This window comes from Lissotriton helveticus, chromosome 11 (genome assembly GCF_964261635.1).
Source record: "Lissotriton helveticus chromosome 11, aLisHel1.1, whole genome shotgun sequence".
NCBI lineage: Eukaryota > Metazoa > Chordata > Amphibia > Caudata > Salamandridae > Lissotriton > Lissotriton helveticus.
Window position 1 is genome coordinate 632,376,398 of NC_136072.1, and position 6,020 is coordinate 632,382,417.

The window sequence follows — 6,020 nt, forward strand, 5'->3', positions numbered from 1 at the left end:
TTTTCATTTGCACAAATTGTTTTCAATATGCAAAAAGGTGAACCAATTTAAGACAATGTAGTGAGGTTCATGCATAAATAAAGAGTCTAAAGATAGAACTAGTGGTCATTGGTGTAAACTGCACCAAGAAAGATGACTCACATTTTTCGGTGGTGAAATTTGGTATAAGAAAGGCAACTTTGTTAATTTCAATAGCCATTTAGTAATTCCCACATGAGATACAATTTTGAAAGTTCTTTTGAGGATTGAATAGTATTTCCAACCTGCAAATGTTGCAAAGGGAATGCCATCATTATCATATCATTCAGATTTTTTTTTTTTTATTTTTTTTTTTTAAAACCTTAATTGTACAGAGAAGGCTCACAAATACGGGCCTACAACCCAGCGGGCCGGCCACCACAAGTAAGGAACATAATCAACAATACAGAAACGCATACAGAATAGCACAACAAATCATACAGGAAATAAGGGCTAAAAGCCATATAGCAACCAGCAGGGACAGGATACGAGAAGGTTGATTTTCTAATATAGAAACGGGTATGACAGGATAACAACAGGTAGGAAGTCTCGGAGGGCCGTGGTGGGCCGCGAACAAGCCGCGGTAAAAGATACAGGATAACTCAATAATGACTAACACATATCGGTAAAGGCAGAATAAAAGTCTCGCCAGAAAAACAGTGGCAACCGCCGTTCAGCGCCCACCCACACAACAAGAACGTACCATATCAAACAGAGTCGAAAAAAGCTTATCAAATAAAGCCCTCCGTCACACAACCCAGGGAATAAGAGAAAAAACCCCCCACGAGAGGGGGGAGGAAGGGAAAAAAAGGGAAAAAGAGGGAAAAGGGGACAAAAGGCGAAAGAAAGAACGCCACCTCAAGCACGCGCCCCACGGCAAACGAGGCCGGAAACCACAAATCGGTATACAGAACCAGTAGTGACCGGAGCAAAATTACGTGGTGAGCCAAAGTCACAGTAAGACCAAACGGCTAGTGCATCAAAATAATCCACCCAGGGGGACACATGCTGAGACCGCGTCCCGAAAAAGAGGACACACAAGAGCCATAGAACCAAAAAAAGTGAGAAAAATGAGGGGAAAAAGCCCCAAAGAAATGACAGACCCCCCCTCCCACCCCGCAAGCCCACCCTGCACCCCTGCAGAAGGCTATGGCCTACCCCCCAGCAGCGTGCCTGTCGCCCTAATCAGAACCCGAAATATAGAAGAGCTAAAGGAAGATAGAACATAAAGACAAAAAAAGGGGAAAAGAAGGAAGAAGGGAGGAAAGAACACGGGAGAGGGCCATAAAACAGAATCATAGGCTCCCACCCTCCCGTCCGAAACATCAGTGTCCATGGGAAGACAAAAGAGTCCAAGGATACAGTCCAGGAAAACGACAAAAATTCGACATGGTCATACCGTACTAACCGATCATCCAACCATTACAAGACAACAGTCCACAAAGGCAAGATCGTCTCATCCCTGTCCTTGTTTTTCCAAACCTGTAGCAGTCCGCCTCACGAAGAACCAGACCACGAGGAACAGGAGGCAGAGAACAGGGAGTTCAAACTTCAATCCGCATAAGATGTTTCGTGCATAACTCGGATGAACTGGGACAGTCAGAAACCATTGTACACAATGCAGGCACAGTTCCGAAGATGATCTGAGGAAAGCCGACCCAGCGGAGTCAGCACAGGATCTATGTTCGGCCATTCGAGGAGATGAAGAACAGGAAGAACCACCAAGACCGGCCCGGACAGGACCCGGCCCACCGACCCACTGCACAGGAGAGGACACATCACGATGGAGGGCAGCGGAACTCCGCAGAGCCGCAGAGACGGCAGCCACTGGGTCCATAATTTCCAGGATAGTTCCAGCCGCACCCAGCAGCGACGTAGCCGCACACTCCAGGGGGGGCTCAAGCGGCCCAGCGAAACGAGCCTCCTCCAGGTTAACAGCGGGTGCAGCCACAGGAGTACCCCAGGAGCGCAGGGCGGCGAGGATGTCGACAAGTGTAGGAACACCTTTACAGTATCCGGCTTCTGTGCCACAACGTGGACCACCGCCGCCCATCTCGGCCCGGCTGAAATATACAGGGTCGGCCGCCATCTTGGAAGCCCGGCGGGGTCGTAGCGATCCTCGACCCCCGACCGGGCCGCAGCCAGGCAAACGGAATTCAGTCAACCACCAGCAGAGGCACGTCCAGAGCAGGAAGGGGGGCCACCAGAAGAAGGCGGATCGCCGGCCCCCAATTGCCACCGGCCCCGTTCTCCGAGTCCGGGCGGAGGCACTCAAAATGGCCGGACCGGAGAACAAAGGGGGGGACAAGCCACATTTACGGTCAGCCCCGTCAACAGAAGGCAGCGCCTCCACCCCAGGCCGCGGGACCGCCTGATCAGGCCAGAAAGCCGCGACCGGCCTCTCTGCACAACCGCCTCGCCGGCCGAGCCCACTGTGCCATCAAGGGCCGGCCACAGCTTAGCGCCCCATCCGGGCGCCGCCGAGGAGACTCAGGCCAGTCCGCTCCGGAGGCCCCGAAGCGAGCGAAGGCACAGTTCCGGAACCACGGCACCCAGAGACAACCGGAACAGACGGTAAGTGTCTATAAATCGCCGTAGAGCCACAGCGTAGCAGAAATTGTCTTCCCGGGGCAGGATAAAAGCAGGATTTATGTTTCGAACAGGAAAGTAGACGGAGCCGAGCTAAGGCGCGGCCATCTCGGACGCGAGCTTGGCTCCTCCCCCATATCATTCAGATTTGAAGATTATGTTTGTGACTGCACATTTGAAAATGTTAGTCTTGATTCATACAATTAAGAAAAATGGTGTTACACTTGATTTACTCCCACTTCCTGTTCCACTGTACCTCTCATTCAATGTCCTAATTTTTACATTCACTTTTATCTATTCAGATTTGTCAGATGTTATCTTTTAAAATGACACGATTGTCGACTTACCAATTCCTTGTACTTATGTCACAACAGTTTATCACAAGCTGTAATTCAGAGGTGCTCCAGGGGTGCAAGAGGCGTTTGTACCGACTTTGTGAACCCGTGGAGCACTTTGGGATTACAGAAGATGCCACAAACGCTTGTGTGGCCCCTTCTGTAATACAGATAGCATTGACGCACATGCAGCACCACTATCATTAGAGGACGTTCCCTTGTTTGCATGGGGGCGTGGCCCCATGCAAATCACGAAATCTCTTTGTTTCTGAGGCCATGCTGTGTTACCAACGTGGGTGCAGAGGCATACATGCCTTTAGGAGGTGCACTGAAAGTGCTGCACAAAAAAGGTGGCACACTTACAGTATGCCTCGTAAAAGGCAGCCGTCTGGAAGGATGAAAGGAGGTCCCATGGAAAGACGGCATCCGCCTACAAGCGGTTCTCTAATCCCTCCAAAATGTGCAGATAGATTAACATTTGCACAGAGAAATATGGAGCATCTTTTAAACAGTTGCTCCGTATTTCTCTTGAATGAGCTGCCCCAAGGGCAGTACGAGTCTGCAGCTGCCCTGCGGGCAGCACATTCCACATAATAGGGTGCACTTTTCCTGTATGCACCCGGCACAACCTCAAAATGGAGCACTGTGGTGCAAAGATGACAAGTGAGTCTTATCTGTTATAGGTCTCCAGATATATAACAGTCTGTAGTACAATACTATATATGACTCCATTTACTGATATGTAAAGAACTTAATATCTCAGAAAAGGTCAACTCTGATCTTATGAAGCTTTCTATTTTATAAAGCGGGCTCTCATGTCAGTTGCTGTATAGCAATCTTTACACAGCTAGACGGTTGTTGAACCATATAGGATTTGTTAACACACAATGTCGAGGTAATAGATGTCTTGCACCACAATCATATGAGAATCAACTGGTGCACATGCAACACCACAGGGAGATAATGAGTCTATTTCCTGGTGTATGAGCACTTCCGTATAAAAGGAACTGCTGACTGAGGGAATCACTGCAGCATTTTTAAACATAACGTACCAATGGCACATGGGCTCTGCCCATCCTGTCTCCTGGTAGCCAAAATAAAACATGAACTGTATCATAGCAAATTAACAGCAACGCAGGCTAATTAATTTGTTACACACTGAATTGCGTACAGCACCACACTGAGGTGCATACAGTACCATCACAATTAATCTGATAAACATCTATTGCAAGATTAAGATAGACTCACAAATCTGTTCCTTCCATATGTAAACCTGTGTACTACTATTGCACTACTTTCCATTTGTCATCATCTCTATTCATAATGTGTATGTTGCCATCCACTTGACCTACGGCAACATGTTTTATCTAGGCCTCTTATGTTGTGATCTACATGTTACATGTTGATACAGAATGCGACTGTAGGTGTACTCTTGAAATTAAAATGGAGGGGCCATGTTGGTCCAGCCATGTGCATTGTACACTGGCTCCCCAGCCAGCAGCAGCATCCATTTTTCTATCCATACCCTAACCTGTGGAAACCGTTACCCTAGCCACTTACCATGGAATCAGATCAGCTCAGGTTTCGGGGAACAGTAAAGTCAAAGTTCTTGACACACTGTCTAATCACAGATATGATAAATATTCTATTTGTGTCTATCAAGAAGCAAATGTTCTTATGTTGCTTTTTGAAACACAATACATAGCAAATATCAAGTGGCCATCAACTTTGGTTTCTGGGATATGTGGTAGAATTGCCATGCTCTATAGAATAATGTTTATAAGGACATTTTTGAATGATCTTGAGGTAGTTCCCAATAGTATGGGCTTTTCTTTTTGTAGCAAAAGGGTATAGTGGAGTGTGGTTGATTTAGACAAAGGTGAAGGGTGTATGGAAATGAAGTTTCTGATTGAATGAGGTCTAGGCTTCCTTGTAATTTCATTTGGAAAAACTCTACTCTGGATCTCTTCAAATATTTTATTTGATAAGAGTCAGGGAGGGCAAAGTAAGCAAGATAGCTGTTTTTAGTCTTAAGGATAGTAGTTGAGAAAGTAACAGTGTATGTGTCCAAAAAATACGTATTTATCATAGCCAATTTGGAGGTAAATGAGATTTAATGTCATGGGCTAGATGAACCAAAATTAGAAGCCTTTCTTAGAAGTAGTCATTGGAGAATTGGAGGATGAGAGAATGTTGGCTTAGAGCGTAGTTCTGAGTGTGAGCACTTAACTGTGATGCTCTATTATGTGCACACGGACCTTGCGGATGATGGAAAAACCATCTGGAATGAGTTCATTGAAAGTGCCGAAAGATACTTTGGAAAGACATCTCAGTGATGAAGAAGTTGTCCAAGGTTATGGTGAGTGAAAAGGTTACAGATGTTAGAGGTATGTTTGTTTGCAGAAAGAACATTAACCGCTTCAGCGCGCATGACAAAGCCAGCTCGTCATGGGCGTTACCTGCGCTACGCGCATGACGAGCTGGTTTTGTCACGTAACGCGGGTTTTTTAAAAATCCAGCGCGCAGCGGGAAAACCCGCTAGCGCGCATGCGGTTAATAAGCAATGGAGAGAGTGAGAGAGAGAGAATGAGAGAGAGCTATCTGCTGAGCATGTCTTACTGTGTCATCACTGTTGTAGTAAATCAGGTTGGATTGACTGAATTTCCAAGTGTAGCTAATGTGAGTATGTTTCGTCCTGTAAGAATAATGCAAAAGTGAAGAGTCAAGGCACATTATGAATTATGATTGGAGAGGGTGAGTTTTGTCCAAGGGCACTTATCAACAATAGTATCCAAACACAGCGTTGCAAAGGAAACACCCTCTGCTTTAAAGATTAACTGACTTGGAATACCCAGGACTACTTTTTCCGATGATACAGTATCATTCAATTTAAACTGATACTGTTGTGCATTGTCCTAGTTCTGGAGTCATGATTCAAATTTAATTTTCTAAATACAAAAGACCATCTGGTTTGAGTCACTACCATAATTGGTGATGGTCCCTCAAATGGATGTAGACTAACAATTGGCACCTATGACTTGTACTGAAAATGATCATGCATATTGGTATCTGTTATTG